The 16,152-nt window shown below is 43.4% G+C and overlaps 1 long non-coding RNA gene across 1 annotated transcript; it reads right to left on the bottom strand.

The window, feature by feature from the left end:
* Positions 1–5,185: 5,185 nt before the first annotated feature.
* LOC149352919 (uncharacterized) lies at positions 5,186–15,439 on the bottom strand. The gene is made up of 3 exons (XR_016290884.1): positions 13,597–15,439; positions 8,668–8,764; positions 5,186–5,374 (listed from the first exon to the last, which is right to left on the bottom strand). It is a non-coding gene; the product is annotated as an uncharacterized LOC149352919 (long non-coding RNA).
* Between the last annotated feature and the right edge of the window lie 713 nt (positions 15,440–16,152).

Here is a 16,152-nt window from a genome sequence, read left to right on the forward strand (position 1 = left end):
TTCTCCAGAAAATCTGGCGTCGGCATTGTGAGCGAAATATCACGAGCATGGCTCTGGCAAGTGGTTGCTAGTAGCTGACATGGCGTGGCGCAGATTGGTCGTAGGTTGTGCGACGCCACGTGACATGGCCGATTTGTGAGGGAATGCCAACTCAGGCTTCTCAAATAAGATGTAAGGCCGAGGGGAATCGAACCCTCCAGCACCCTTCCATTCGTAGTCTTTCATGCTGTCCTAGGCCACGCATTTCTTATGGCTTGATTAAGCGAGGCTTTATATGGGCGTTAACCCACTCAAGCTATCGCGTCAAACCCTTAAGGCGGAGGTGTCTCCTCCAATTTTTATGTAGTGTGTTCGATTTGTAAATAATGAGAGTGGTTTTATTTGGTGCTGTAGAATCTTTGGAACATACTGCCAATTCTTTTACCAAATACGCCAGCAGTTTTTGTATTATGATGATGTTAAGGAATGCCACGGCCACATTTTCCGCGTCATATGCCATCGTACTGATGTTCTGAAGCTGCCACCAAAAATTAAAGTCGGCGATCCTGGTCAAGCTGAAGCATATAGTTTGCTTCTATAACACAATCTCTTTGCTCCCAGTTTTGTGTTTTCATTTTCTAATGCAAGGAGGCGATGTGAGAAATGAAACTGATCGGACATAGTCTTCCGGTGCGCGATCATGGCGTCTGTAGCGCCACACGTCCCTGGAAGGCAAAAAGCTACAATGAGCCCTTCCATTCTTTTTAGAGCAGCTGTGGCGAGTTAGACAACCACATTGAATGGTCGACTTTCAGTTCCGTGTGTGAGACTTGTCTCACAGGCTCGACATTAGTGCATGCTCGTGTGTTTTGTTTTACGGTTAGCGTTGTATTTTGTGCAGCGTGTTTGAGTTGGAAATGATGACAGAAGTTTTGTTTGGTGCTTTGGAGTCTATGCAATGTACTGCCAGGATATTTTACCAAATGCACCAGCAGATTTTTTTTTTACTACGATGACGTCGAAAAAGGCCACGCTCCCTTAGTGCTTTTTTAGTTACTACCAACTGAAAAAAATTGAAAAAGTACGAACTGCAAGCTCTGCTATGAAAAAATAAGCAAGAACAGAACTTGGAACAAGTGTAATGTGCAGCAGATCCCATATCTACCTCCACTTCATGTCCTCACGCAACTGTTTTTTTCTAGTGCACAGCAATCATACTGCCTAACTTTAAAGGGCACGGAAAGTGCATTGTATTACGTTTGGTGATGAAAATCACAAGAATGGTACATCGGAAGATGTGAAACATTTTGTATATGTTACTTTGCTTGTTATCAATTTTGGCTCAGTGCAACTGTTTTTTGTTTTGCTTGAATGATTTTTTTATGTTACCACCATATTTCTTCAATATATTATGGTAAAGTTTTGTACACATAACTCAGACATTTTGTTCGATCAGAAGTGTGATCAATAAGCTAGTTTGGTGTATTACAATGCGGAGTTCATTTAGCACGTCTTGAATAAGTAATTTCTGTTAAAACATTCGAAATTGTACACTTTTTTGCGGTAAGGAAAGAGTTAAGTCTGTTGATGCAAACTGGATTTCGTGTGTGTGTTTTTAATAAAGTGACATTTGAATGAGATGGTTATTTTGGCATCCCTGTTTTGAAATACGCTCGTAGGAGCTCTGTATTATGCAACTTCTTTCTCTTTTTTCTCAGGAGACATAACTTTTGTTATAGGATATGGGGGGTTATTCTTGTAATAACGATCAAAGGGCTAGAAGCGGTAGTCGCTTTCTAGCACCAGCGTGCCAGCCCTAGAAGTTGGAGCTGTGACCCCCAAACCGTGGTGTGGTAAGTTGCCACCACAGCGGGCTTGGGCCTGAGGGGAAAAACACGAGTATTCTACTCGAATGAGCGTTTATTGCTCCTGAGCAATACAAAACAGAAACAACAAAACAACCACCGTGACGAGGAGTGTTCTGCTCGCGTACGATGGTGAAAAGCACAAAAGGGGAGAACGCACGCAAAATGATGGGGGAAGAAGGTTCCACTCAACTTGCATGGCTTCTTGCTCACGGCTCGCGGTAGTCGAGTCACACGAGGTGTCCAGGCAATATGGGAATGGCAGCGGTCTATGTGGCAGATCTCTGATCCGTGCATGTGCACAGCTCCTACCAGAAGACGAGCGAGACTCGGGAGAAATGCGCCTTCTACGGGACTATGGAGAGGAGAAAGAAGGAAAGTCTCTGCGGCAGCGTTGCCGTGGGGTGCGAAAGGAAGCGAGGGCGGCGTTAGTGCGCTCCCTCGCAAACCTCCGGAATGGCGTGCGCATAACATCCCGTGATAATTGCGCGTGGCCGTTACTATATGGCAGGGGATTCACGTGTATCCCCACAAGGAGTGAGTGGCAGTGTATAGCGTCCGTTGGCTCTACATACCAATAATATTTATTGTAACTTTAGGAATGCGTACCTACACCACAAATTTTCATTCACAAATTTTCATTCACTAGTCATGATGTCATCCACGCGGAAGTTGTTGGCGCTATCACCGGGCGATATGCATCAGGTTATGCAAAAGGTCCTTGCCTCCTGCCTGTAAGGAGTAGAGGGGCAAAAATTTCAGGCTCTGTATTTTTAAAAACATTTTCTGTATTGGTTTCTACTCTCTATGGCCAGTGCTTGAGCACCACAGCCAATTGTCCTCAATTCAACATACTTTGAATTATCACAAATTTCTGCTTTTGTTTTTTATGGGGTTTAACGCACCAAAGTGACTCAGGCTATGAGGGATGCCGTAGTGAAGGGCTGCGAAAATTTCGACGAATTCAATTTAGTGATTTAAACCTGTCGTGAATTTAGTGCTACTAGTTTAGTGGGATGGCTGCCCTAGCTTAAAGTACTAGAGCTACCTAATCCTAGTTCCATGTTTTCTTCTCCCTACTAATGCATGGTAATATAGAACACATCGATCACCATGTGGCATTCGGCTACAACCGCTAAATAATTAATATTTTTCTCTTCTTATGCTTTTTTGGTGCCGTTTTCATCACCAAACTGTTATCTGTGATATCTAAAGAGTGTTCAGATCACATGGGACAAAAAAAAATGCACTATAACCGCTGATATGCCACTTGTTGTCATTTCAGCTCCTGAAGCAGGCTGGCTTAAGCATTAAAATGAATTAAATCTCTGCATCAGCAATTAAATTGAAGTTTATTTCATGCCTCACGTTATCTAAACACACCTTGCAAGCCTCAGCAACTGTTCGGTTGTTGAAACCGGAATAGTGACAAGGAGTAATTCAATTATAAATTATTAGCAGTAAATTGAGGGAAATACCATGAAGTGATCCCTGTATACTAGTAATGTCTAGCACATTTCAAAGAAGAAAACATGCAAGAAAAAATTTGATGCTTATGCAAAAGGGTTTTGCAGGCAGGGCCAATAGCAAGCTGCTGCTTTTAGTGCTTAAGCACTAATCCGATAGGTAAAAAAAAGTTTGCCAAAATATAAAAAAAATTAGTCAAAATGATGGATTACCTTGGCAGCTCTATTTCACAGCATCGTACCATCAAAGTGCCAGCTGGCTATCATTTTCAAATGACGGTGTTTTTCATCATTTTGATGTCTTACTTGCCAACGAGGAACACAACTGAGCCATCAATATGACGGCCTCATGTCTTTTCATATTACAGTATGGTGTCATGTAAACGTTTAGTTGTCAATATGACAGCCTGATGCCATCTCATAATTCAGTACGGCATCATTTAAATATTTTTTTGTCAATCTGAAATACATTTACTATCTGAAATACTTGAATTAGAGAAAAAATAGGGCAAGCCGTGCACACCGCGAGAAAGGAACGAGGACGAGACACAAGCGCTTGTGCGTGGTTTGCGCTATTTTTTCTCTAATTCAAGTATGCACCAACTAGCCCAAAAAGAGGTGATAATCTGAAATACATTTAGGATATCAGTATGGAGGCCTGAAGTCTTTTCATGTACAGTGTGGCAACATTTCAGGACTATAGACAACGAATTTAAGCTGCACATCTTCTTGCAAACAGTGCGTTGCACACTAGAACACGTGGATCAACACATGATGGCCTATGTATAACCGTCACTTATAATTTATTGACATGTTTCGGTTTCATCAACCAAGCGATATCTGTGACATGTGTTATAGTATGATCAAACTTAAAAAAAGAGCAGTTTACACTGGGCCATGGTCCGTGATGTACTGTATTACCCCGCTAGCCAGTCACAAATGTAAACGAAATCAGCTTTCTAACGTTTGACTTCATTAAAGCTAAATGTCAAAATTCTAGAGCATATAACTTTTTTTTGTGATTAGCTTACTGTTTAGGTGACAAGAGAAGTTTTAACAGCGAGCTACTTTTTTGTTGTGGAGGAATTCTGTGCGCTGGTCCTGAATGTGGACGAAACTTCACTGCAGACTTACTTAAGTTGTATTCAACTCTAGGTTTTAACGCCAAATGAGGCATGAATCAAACTGCAGTAAAATGGCTGATACATAGTTATAATTCCCAATACCTAAGCCAGCCTGCTTCAAGAGCTGGTATGACAACAGATGATGTATGAGCAAGAGGGAGAAGTGGGCTTGGGCAGGGCATGTAATGCGAAGGCAAGATAACCGCCTTCAAGAGAAGGCGGCAGATAAGGTGGGCAGATGATGCGGGAATACGGTGGCCACAACTGGCGAAGGACAGGGTTAATTGGAGAGACATGGGAGAGGCCTTTGCCTTGCAGTGGGTGTAGTCAGGCTGATGATGATGATAATTTTTTTCATGCCTCACATGACCTAACTCCTTTTACACATCATAGCAATCATTTGGCTGATGAAACCAAAACAGTAGGAAGAAACTGAATTAAAAACGATTTAGCTGTCACAGCTAAACATCATAGAGTGATTCATTTATTCTAAAGCGCTACGCATTATTTTAAAGATGAAAACACACGAGCAAATATTTGTCTACACTTCTTAAAATTTTTCTTTACTTATCAGCTGAAACACATTTAGGTTGTCAATACGACAGCCTGGTGTGTTTTCTGTGGAGCCCATCTATAATTCTGTACAGTTATAGTCCATATTACTAGTCTGTGTTGTTAGATACCAAAGCGAGGTTCGAGGTTTTCCAGAACACCGGAAGTCTACCAGCTCGCTTGTATCATTTGCTATATTTCTCAAGCTGAAGTTGTTTGGAATATGCAATATCTTATGAAAGATGCTGCAAAAATTCAGATCTTTTGAAGGCATTTATTGCTCATAAATGCTTTGTTAGTTGCCAAAATACAAAAACAATTGTTAAACTTGCAGCTTCCTGTGTCGCCTTAGGTGCTGCCTCCCAAGAACATCCATGGACTCTAGCATCTGAAAAACAGAACACAGTGTGTAGCCAGATTAGATACAAAGATGATACACAAAGAATATGTACAAAACTGCACAATATGAAGCCACAAGAAAAGGGCACCAGCATGACAAAAAAAGTGGCAATGAAGAATTTTGTTGTCATCATTATTTACTTGTAAATAAAATCAAAACACAATTCTCTTCTTCATAAAAGAGAGATCTTTCCAATTTCCATTCATTAACTGTGTTGCATTGCAGCTGTCATGCACAACATAATGAATTTTAACCTGCCTCTTGCTATGTGTAGAGCAAGGCATGGGCTTTGTACAGCTAGCATTTTTCTCAGTCACCTACCCAACAACTCAAACAGCAGCAAATAAATGTAATTTGGATTCATAGATGGATCACAACAGTTGCGATGACAGCCCAGTGGCGAACTATATTGTAGTTTGTGTAAAAATTTCACACTGTCAGTTTGAAAGGTGTATTGTATTATTTTATCACCTTTTCGCCTGTAACCATTGAGGCTACATGCACGAGGTTACCTTTACAGTGCTACCCAATGTGTGTATAGTCTCCCGTAACCCTGACCAATCCAAGCAATTCATTGTATTCTGACATCATCACCCTCCAGTCGCAACCTCGCCCTCCTTTTACTTTCCTTTTCCCCCTTCTCCAGTGTGGAATAGCAGTCTAGGGTCACCTTACCGACGGCCGACCTCTCCGCCTTTCCTTACATTAAATTGCTTTATCTTTCTCTCTTGAAAGCAACATACAAGTCACTGTACTTTAATTTGTCAACTGTCTTTGCTTGCCTGATCCCCAGGGTAAAAGACAAAAATGCTTTAAGTTGTCCTCACTTCCTAAAACTTCAGTAATGGCATGGCTGCATCAAGGTGGGTATGCATCAGAATTCCTCAAGGCAAAACTCTGTAAAGGCGACTAACCGGCACGGGTGTAAAAGGGATAATTTCCCCAAAGGTAGAGGTTTCGAAAGGGAAACAAAGGAGAGCCGTTTAGGAATTGTGAATCGTGGCAACTGCAAGTTGAGGTGTCACTGCAACGTTAGTGAATAAGCCAGTGTTGCGGCTACCTCATCGAAGCTGGTATATGAAGGGTTAAAACTGCAGGTACACCAATTTAGGCAGTCTCAGGAGGGTAGGTCTAGAAGTGGAAAGCATTAGAAGCACCTCGTTCAACTGGATAACTCTGGCAGATCAATGCATCATCCCAGAGTAAAGCACTTGTGACCATCGCAAGGTGTAAATTCGTCCACACACCTGTATAGAGCACTCTAACTACGCACCTGGGAGTACACTTGTATCGTTTACGAGAGGCCTAGAGCTCGAAACCTGGCTTTACCATGCATTCAAATTCCCATAGATTGTGGTTAACTCCTGATGTCTTGGAAAGCTGCATTGAGACTGCCAGGCAGCAGTGATTATCATAAATTAACAACAGAATGTGCCGTCCAAGCGCACTAGACAAGTATGTGTACGACTGAACATCACATGTACTGATAGATTTACATGTTAGTAGCTTCATGTCTAAGTTAGCTGCATAGATGACCTCAAATATTTTGAAGTTACAGAAATAACTATACCAGGTGTTTTCTGCAATGTACTGCTACTGCCCCAGCTGCGGTCACCAGGCACTATACCTATATTTGCCTATTACTAAACGCAAATGTGTAATCCGAAAATATTGCTTTTCAATGTAGTGCAGATACAAAGCACTTTAGAGGGCATTATTCAGAGCATGCTGAACAGAATGTCTATTTCCTTTTACTGGTCTTTCATATGGCACTGAGGTTCCCTGAGTGCCATAGGTATACAAACATGGATGAAGTCTTAGAGCACTGGGCAGAATAATTTGACCCACAGCTATTTCCAAACCAGCTATTACCAACATATTGAACGAAAGTGAAGTGAAAATGCGGCTTTTCGCTGACAATTGTGTGCCATACCATGAATTAAAGGACGCTAATGGCCAGGTAAAACTAAATACCGCATTAGGAAAGATTGCAGAGTGGTGCAAATATTGGCAGATGACAATTAATTGACATAAAATTGTTTCAGTGTCGATTACAAAGAAAACTTCTAAATTCGATTTGGATACTCGGTGAATAATGTGAATATTCAAGGTGTGACTGAATATCGGTGCTTGGGTGTTCTGATCACTTCTGACTTAAATTGGACTGCACATGTTCAAAGCATTATTAGTAAAGCTCTGACCAAGTTGTTCTTCCTTAAAAAGGCCCTGCAACTTTCCACAAGTGATATGAAACTTCTAGCTTATGTCATTCTTATACTGCCAGTCTTGGAACACGTGAACATAGCCTTGTTCCCTTACACCAGATAACATTAGAACACTCGAAATGGTCCAAAGAAAAGCCATGCACATTACCTTCAACTGCTGTTGGCGTACACATTCACCCACAGAACTTTTACAATCAGTAGGCCTTCACATGCTGTCCAGCCATGCTAAATTAAGCCGTCTCAAATTTTTGTCTTTATTGCTTAATAACTCATTAATGATGTCCTCTAAAGACTTTGTATAAACCATTCAAGAGCTGCTCAACACAAGCATGCTCTCACTCTTGAAGAATTTTTTTGTTCCAATAATACCTTCCAATATTCATTTTTTCCACAAAACCGCCGCGGTGGCTCAGCGGTTATGGTGCTCGGCTGCTGACCCAAAAGACGTGGGTTCGATCCCGGCCGCGGCGGCTAGAATTTCTTTGGAGGAGAAACTCTAGAGGCCCGTGTACTGTGCGATGTCAGCGCACGTTAAAGAACCCCAGGTGGTCGAAATTTCTGGAGCCCTCCACTACGGCATCTCTCATAGCCTTAGTCGCTTTGGGACGTTAAACCCCATAAACTAAACTAAACTAATTTTTTCCACAAGTAAGTCGAGATTGGAACCAGTTGCACCCGTCAATTAGAGTTCAGCCTACCGTGAAAAAATTTATCAAGCCAGCTGAGAGCTGTGTTCTTACATTTACTTCAGCATGAATCTGTTTTTTTTTTCTTTTTTACTTCTCTGCTTTCTTCCAATGTATTTATGATATGCAAGTGTCATTCTTGTTTTATGACTTGATTCCTTCCTTGTCTATGCTACATAAGCTGCCTGCGTATCATCCTATGTTAAGCTTCTAACTTTAGTCACTGGAACTGTATATGTATATCATATGTTCTTGTCCACTTCTGTAAAAGGGATTTGCAGTATTTTGAAATAAATAAATAAATAAATTAGCTACCATGGTATTATAAGCCACGTACCAGTGACCGTGCCCGATTGAAAGGTCAACTCACCTGCGTGAAACCACTTGTAGGAGTATCAAAAACTTCAATGTGATGCCACTGGTTGGCCCCTTTCCTTGCCTTTAGTGGGGCTGATCTGCCCAAGTGCCTAGAAAGAGATGAGAATGGTAAAGCACATTTATTTTACTTCATTACTTTCAGGGCCATAAGGTGTTAGAAGTGGGGAGAAAAAAATAACAGGCATATAGACGATGTAGTTACATGTGATCACACAAATTCACCTTGAACATGGCATCAGTAAAAAAAGATAAGATAGGCAGGTAAGTTGTCCGAATCAGTGCTCGTTCTTGGTATAAATGAAACAAAATACGCGTCATTTGACCAGTGTAGTGTTCCAACTTTCATTAAGTGGTTGATCAGAGATTAATGTACCTTGGAGAGGTGAAGAGAGGCTGTTTTAAATTTAACGTATTCTATGGAATTTGCATAGATGGCAAATGTTATGTCATAATGGAAGGTCTGGTAGGTTTAATAATTTTTCATTTGTGAGATGCTAGTGAAATGAGAATAAATGAAAACAGTGAAGCAGACACAATGATTCTGGATATACTCAGGACTTAATCAATGTGCCACAAACTTTTACTATCATATATTCTCGTATCAGTGATCTGCAGTGATGTGAATTGCATTGCCTTCTGCTATGCACAGCTGCTTATGTGATGAGAGACTGCAAACATGGTTCTTCGTGATATCCTGGAAGCAGAAAATTTCATATTTGTGTGCTCAACTATCCATACTTTCTATTTGCTCCTGCACATAGTGCAAGGGCAACCGTGGCTACATACCTTTTCCAGTAGCAGGTTGCAGGATAGGATAGTATCAGGGCAGTGCACCGACTGTAGTGGCGGCCTAGCGGTTTGAGCATCGCTTTTCATGTGAGAGCTGTGGGGTTTGAACTCCAGTGCCGCCAGGTACCCACCAGTGATACAATGGGCACAAGTTTTTTACTGGCCTGATGTTGGCTTCTTTAGGGGGAACACTTTTACCAGGGCTCTTCAGCTCTGCTTTGTTTGCCTTTTGACACCTTTTCATTTTGTGCCTCCAATTTTTTCTTTCTAATTGCTTTTTATTTGGAAATTTTTTTGCTTGTTTCACCCCTATGGCTACTATAACTAAGTATTAGGCCCAGATTTTCGCTTTTTATTTTTGCTGATACTTTCAACTACGAGAGTTTGGTGTTAGGGTTCAAACGCTTGGAAAATCAGTCTTTGTTTGACCCCACCTTGAGCAGGTGAAAATAGATTGTGTCATTGCGCTCTTTGACCACGATGCCCATGCGCCATAAAAATACATCATGAACGTGACTGTAATGAAACAGCTTTTCAAGTTAGTACAGTGTTAGCCTCAAACTGCAACCTGCTACACACAACGTCCGACTGCAAAAACTGCTAACAATGGCTATGTACACATACATTCAATTGATGGGACATATAAATAAGAGACACTATTACACTATGAACACTATTAACAGGATAGCACTACAGCTAAAAATGGCACAAAAGAATTAAAGCAGCCTATACATTTTATTGTGAGCTATGAAACAGAAGCTTTTCAAGTTAGTACAGTGTCAGCCTAAAACTGAAACCTGCCACAGGCGTAATTGATGCAGTATATAAATAAGAGACACTATTATTAAGCATACCAGGTGGTGAAAATTCGCTTCTGGTTTTCTGTTGGGATCCTGCTGGTTCCAGCAGTACTGGTTTATAGCACATTCCCAGCAGCTGGTGTAACCAGTAGGTGCTGGAGCTATTAGTTTCCATACAGCACCAAAACATTACATTTAATTTTGTTTGGATAAATCATTCGTATAATATATCCTTTAATTTTTGAACCTTTCTGAAGCATTAAACACAAATGGTAAAGTAACTTTCTAAACGTCAAAGCAAAAACACTCGAAACTTACGGTAAATTGGTAAACTCATCCTGCAGGAAGATCCAAATCTGCCCGTAGTACACAAGTACAGCTTTAAACCTCACTTGAAGAGCAGCAACTATAGTCCCCTCCGTCCATAGTTGGGGATAGACCCCTCTCTCCATTGTGGCACTGCTCCCTGCATTGTCACCCTAGCAGGGTCATGAGAATCTGCCGACGCCATTGACTGGAGGGGGGTTCTTCGACGGGGAAAAGCCATTTCGTTCTTCTCTCTCTGACTATAGACATCTGACTATAGAGCAACTGTAAAGCACTACAAAATACATACAACTTCCAGTGTAACTTGTACTCACATTCTAATGCCATATGTGCTCATGCTTGTATATCCCCCATAATGGGTGCCCCATAGGCATTAGTGGGGCATGGTTAACAAGCAAAACTCTCTCATTAAATTTTAGAGCTATTTTTAGCACTCACAGTCGAATAGATTTAGCTGCAAGATCCTATTAGCTGAAGGATATTATTACCATGCAAACAAAGGAAAAAGCTCACCAAACAGAACAGCAAAAAGTCCTTATGCTGGAACCAGTGCTACCAACAGAAAACCAGTAAGCACCCTGCTACAACCAGTACAACCAGCAAGCACTCTGCTGGAACCAGAACTACCAGCAGAAAACCAGTAGAAGCACCTTGCTGGAATCAGCACGACCAGAAGAAAACCAGTAAGCACCCTGCGGGAACAAGTACAACCAACAGGTTCCAGCAGAACAAGAAAAAACAGGTTGCCTTTAACAAATTTTCCCCTGGTGTGATAGGTGAACTACTGGTGTAAATATTAAGTAGGGTTCTTGCCTTCATAAAAAATATTTGAGTTTTTTATGATATTGGCAAACACTGGAAAGGTTAGGTGCTTCAGAGCACAACAAAATATCTAATGCAAGCGTGGCTTGAAACAGTCTTTTCATTTAAGACCATAATTCACACACTTCCTAGAGTTCAGTAAATGAGAGTATAAGATCTCATATTCTGAAATTAGGTGGTTTTATTTCTGCGAAAAGAACATAAGGTTTGATAATAGCATCAGCATGAATAATAAATGCTCAAAAATGATTAGGCAGTGGAAAATCAATGAAGCATAAGAACTAAAATGTGAATTGCCGGGCAAGTTAGTTATTCATGTTCTAGCAAAAAGAGAGACACATTGTCAACAGACTTATACGTAATCAATTTATTTTTGGCTCATCCACGTACTTAAAGCCATGTTGTGGTGCAAGCACACATGCAAATGAAAAAATCAACTCCGATCATCATCACATCCCCAATAGAAAGCGCCACTCTTTCTCTGTGATAAGGACAGATGGGTCATTTATGCAGGACCACTCATTCTTTATGACCACAAATGCTTCAAGCAGTATCGCTCGTGACTGAACTTTGCCCTGCTAATAATGCTCGTGTAGAGAAACAGACAAACATCTGCTAATCTGCTACAGTCCTTCATACGCAGAGTCAGGTTGCTTCCTGTGCCAGCTCACAATGTGTTGCCTGAGGCGTTTACTCAGGCATTGCCCAGTCTGATCGATGTATACTTTCCCGCAGAATGTGGGGATTATAAAAACAGCTCCCACCGCACACTTCATGAACTTCGTTTGGTGGTTTCTCTTGCAGGCTTATTCTCTTTCACAGCCCGAGATGCGGGCACAAAGACCAGACAGCTCATGGAGGGCTGAAAACACCATGTTGGTACCAAATTTTTGGGACTTCAGTCTGTGGGAAATTTTATGGAAGTACACGATCATCTCAATATTTCTTGTCTCATACTTCCATAAAATTTTACATGGGCTGAAAAGAGTGTTTAAAAAGTTTTGTGTGAACATGCATGTTTTCAGCTCCCTGTAAGCTATCTGGTTTTTCTGCACGCATCTCAGGCTGTGAAAGAGAACAAGCCTGCAAGACCAACCACAAAATGAGGTTCACAAAGTGAGCGATGGGGGTTGTGTATTTAATTCCCATGTCCTGTGGGAAATTATACATCGGGCAGACTGGGCAATGCCTGACTGAGTGCCTCAGTGAACACGGCAACAAGCTGCAAGTGAGCACACGGAACAACCTGGCTTTGCATGTGAAGAACGGTAGCAAATGCCCGCCACTGTTTCACTGTACGAGCGTTATTAACAGAGGGAAGTCCAGGCATGAGCAAGAACTGTTTGAAGCATTTCTGACAAACAAGAATGAGTGTTCCTGCATAAGCGACCTGTCTGGCCTTACCACAAAGGAAGAGTGGCACTTTTCATCGGGGGTGGAATGACAACACTTGATTCTTTAATTTGCGTGTGTGCTTGCACAAGAAAATGGGAGAAAAGTACACGGATGAGCCAAAAATAAATCAGCTGTAAGTCCAGCGATGGAGTGTGTGCACCTTTTTTTCGTCCTGTGTCTCAGTTTTCGCTTGTCTTTTGCTGGAACACTCAAATATAACGGTAGGCATTGGTTTATAGAGGTTTACCACCCCAAAGCAACTCAGGCTACGAGGGACGCCGTAGTGAAGGGCTCCAGAAATTTCGACTACCCTGGGATCGTTAACATACACTGACATCGCACAGTACATGGGCCTCTAAATTTCGCCTCTATCGAAATTCGACCGCTGCGGCCGGGATCGAACCTGCGTCTTTTGGGTCTGCAGCCGAGCGCCATAACCACTGAGCCACTGCGGCGGAATAACTTGGTAGGAAATGTATGTGTTGATGCAAATGAATTGCACCCTCTCGCTGTGCTAAAAGCTGGCAAGTTACCAGATTACTCGCTAGCCGTAAAACCAGTGTATAAAACAGAAAGTACTGAAAGAAAAATTTCAGCTTTGCACCTTATATTGTGGAACCCTATATGAACCCACAAAACCAAGGAAGCTGCCTAGAGTTCAGGTTAACTTTTTCATTCGCAGAAAAAGTACTTGCTTTTCAGTTATGCTTATTACTTGAATTTTTTACTTGTACAGAAATTTCAAGCCTTATCGAAGGGATCTTTCCTGTTATTTCACACTCATTTACCTCTGCAAAAGCTCCGTAGTGAGAGGGCAACCGGGCAGATAACAGATGTTGAAAACAAAAAAGGCTGCAAGCAGAAGTCCCACTGCCTTCTCCAGTCTGGTTGTGGAGATGCACTCCACTTTGTCGACTGCAACAACAACTTGCTGGATGTCACCCACTTCTGCGCCTGCATGGGAACAAAATTACTAGCAAGTAATACTACTGAGCTAAAAGTTTTGTTGTTTGGTAATTTTAAGACCAACTTGGGCTACGCAAACGACAAGCTTAACCATAGGCATATATAGCATCACAGATTATACTCGGTCCATACTTAAGCTGATAGGGCAGCGAAGGCGCTCGGCGAGGTCTAGCCTCCGCTTTTTGCTTTCGAACATGTGTTCCTAAAGAGGTGCTGGTTCTACAAAATCAGGGCTCACTTGCACGAAGCTCTCGGCTCGCTGCAGGCACAGTGGACCTCGGAGAGCCATCGCGCCAAACTGCGACCAGTGCAGCAGGAACGTACAACCAGCGGGCCGACCGCCTCGCACGGCTGCAGAGTGTGAAGCCGGCGCGAGTAGAGACGACCGAAGAACCCGGGCGAGAGGTCCGGACAGGTGAAACAGGCGCGGCAGTGCGCGTATAAATGGTATCGCGATGTGGGCGCAAAGTCGGAGGGAGAGGCGAATGCAGCTACTACAGGCAGAAGGAATACGGCAGGGATCACGCGAGCTTGTCGCGATGCGGGCCGATCGAGCTCCTATGGCTGTTATAAAACTGGAGGCAGGCCACGTCGTGAGCAAAACGATGCGTGCGTGCTACTTTTGGAAAAGTAAAAATTTTAGGAACAGTGACGCTGATTTAATTCAAAACCGGAATACGCACCGAACGAGTTGCAGTGCACAGCTGTCACACCCCGTTTTAAGCAGACCGCACGAATGCACAAGGCGTTGTTTAGAACGGCCACGAGCGCGTGATCTGCTCGCATCACAACGGGTTCTCGGTTCCCTTCACCAATTGTGTACAAGGCCACCTCTCGCGTTGGGAAGGAGCGAGCTCCCAAGGAACGCGCAGAAGAAAGCTCGCAGGGACGGTAATCCTTGTGTAGAGTGCTGACGAAAGCGGGCGAGCACTACGTGAAATGAATCCACGACGGGGCGTGGCGAGAAACGCCGGCCGTCGCCGTGCGCACCCCACTACGGCTCGAACGAGACTTTCAGCTCATGTATCATCCACCACGTACCGAAAAGAAAAGGTAAGTACACCTACCATAATCAGGCGCACTTTGTTCCAGACTGCAATGCCCTCGCCGCCTTCGCTCCAACGCGAAAAAACAGAATGGCCCGAGAACACGAAAAAGAATGGCCGCGCAAACCCACCGAGCCAAGATCACACGAGGACGCGCTAACAAACAATTCGCACGCAGAGTTCGCGCGGCGCCAATTAAACGCGACCGCATCGCGATAGGTCATCGGTCGTATAACGTTTATAAACGGCAGCTAATCGGAGAGTCGAGCCTTTTGTTTATTTTTTTCACTCCTCCTTTCTACCCACTTCCCATGATTCACCTAATTCACCCCGAAAGCTACGTCCCATGACCGTCGAAGTGATGGCTAGGTTTTAGAGTGAACCGCGAGCAAAATCGTCCGTTGGCTCATTTGTTGTTTGTTCGCAGCTAGCCTAGCGCGAGTCTGACGGCGCTGAGCGCTCGTCGACGTCTTCTGCGTAGCACAAATCCGTGCGTGCTTAGTATGCGTTAGTCCGCAGTACTCTTATCCTAGCTTTGAAAAGCGAAGAGTTTCTCCTAGAATTGTCGTAGACATTTTTTTTTTTTGCAATTTCCCGTTTAAACCTTCTGTGTGTTATCAGTCCCGATGTCGTCAGCATCCCTGTTTTCCACAGACCCCTCTGTTGCTTTAACCTTTTTCTTAACCGATATTTCCTGATTTGCCCCCCAACAGCTTGCGTGCACAGCCTTCTCACGCGGCGGCTGCGAGCAGCGGAGAAGCAGGCTCCCGAGGGCCTGCGAAGAGCGTTCTCTAAGGCACAGAAAGACTGGAGGAGACGCTGCACGTGCGGTTCGAATTCGTTCACTATTTTGCACGGAATGGCCTGCAAAATAGAGGAAGAGGAGGGTTCCGGAATAGCGATACGATAACCGTATCGCTATTCCGGAGCCCTGCATGCTGTGACTCTTGTCATCGCATTCTGCATTATTGCCCAGCAGGCTGCACTGGTTCATGGATGGTGGCTGTAGGGCGGCCCGGTCAGGTTGGCTCAGGACGATCACAAGCAGCATCCCGGATGCAGTCCGCGCCAGCAGCTGCTTGGCCGCAACCGTCATGTGGACGCCAGTATAGCCGCGACAGAAGTGTAGTGCCTGGTGGTGCTCTGGTGTTGTGCCACCATTGAGGAGCGCAGTGAGTGGATGGAGTCGTGGGCATGCACACTTGCGCACGTCATCAGCGGTCTGGACGGAACGCTCGCTCGTAAGGCATGTCATCACAGCTGCAGGCAGCTGATCCAGCTGGTATGAAGGGTGCGACGAGGCACTGTCATTCAGCAGCGTGGATTTAGCCG

Source organism: Amblyomma mixtum, chromosome 3, assembly GCF_055824585.1.
Source record: "Amblyomma mixtum isolate Tamu chromosome 3, ASM5582458v1, whole genome shotgun sequence".
Lineage (NCBI taxonomy): Eukaryota > Metazoa > Arthropoda > Arachnida > Ixodida > Ixodidae > Amblyomma > Amblyomma mixtum.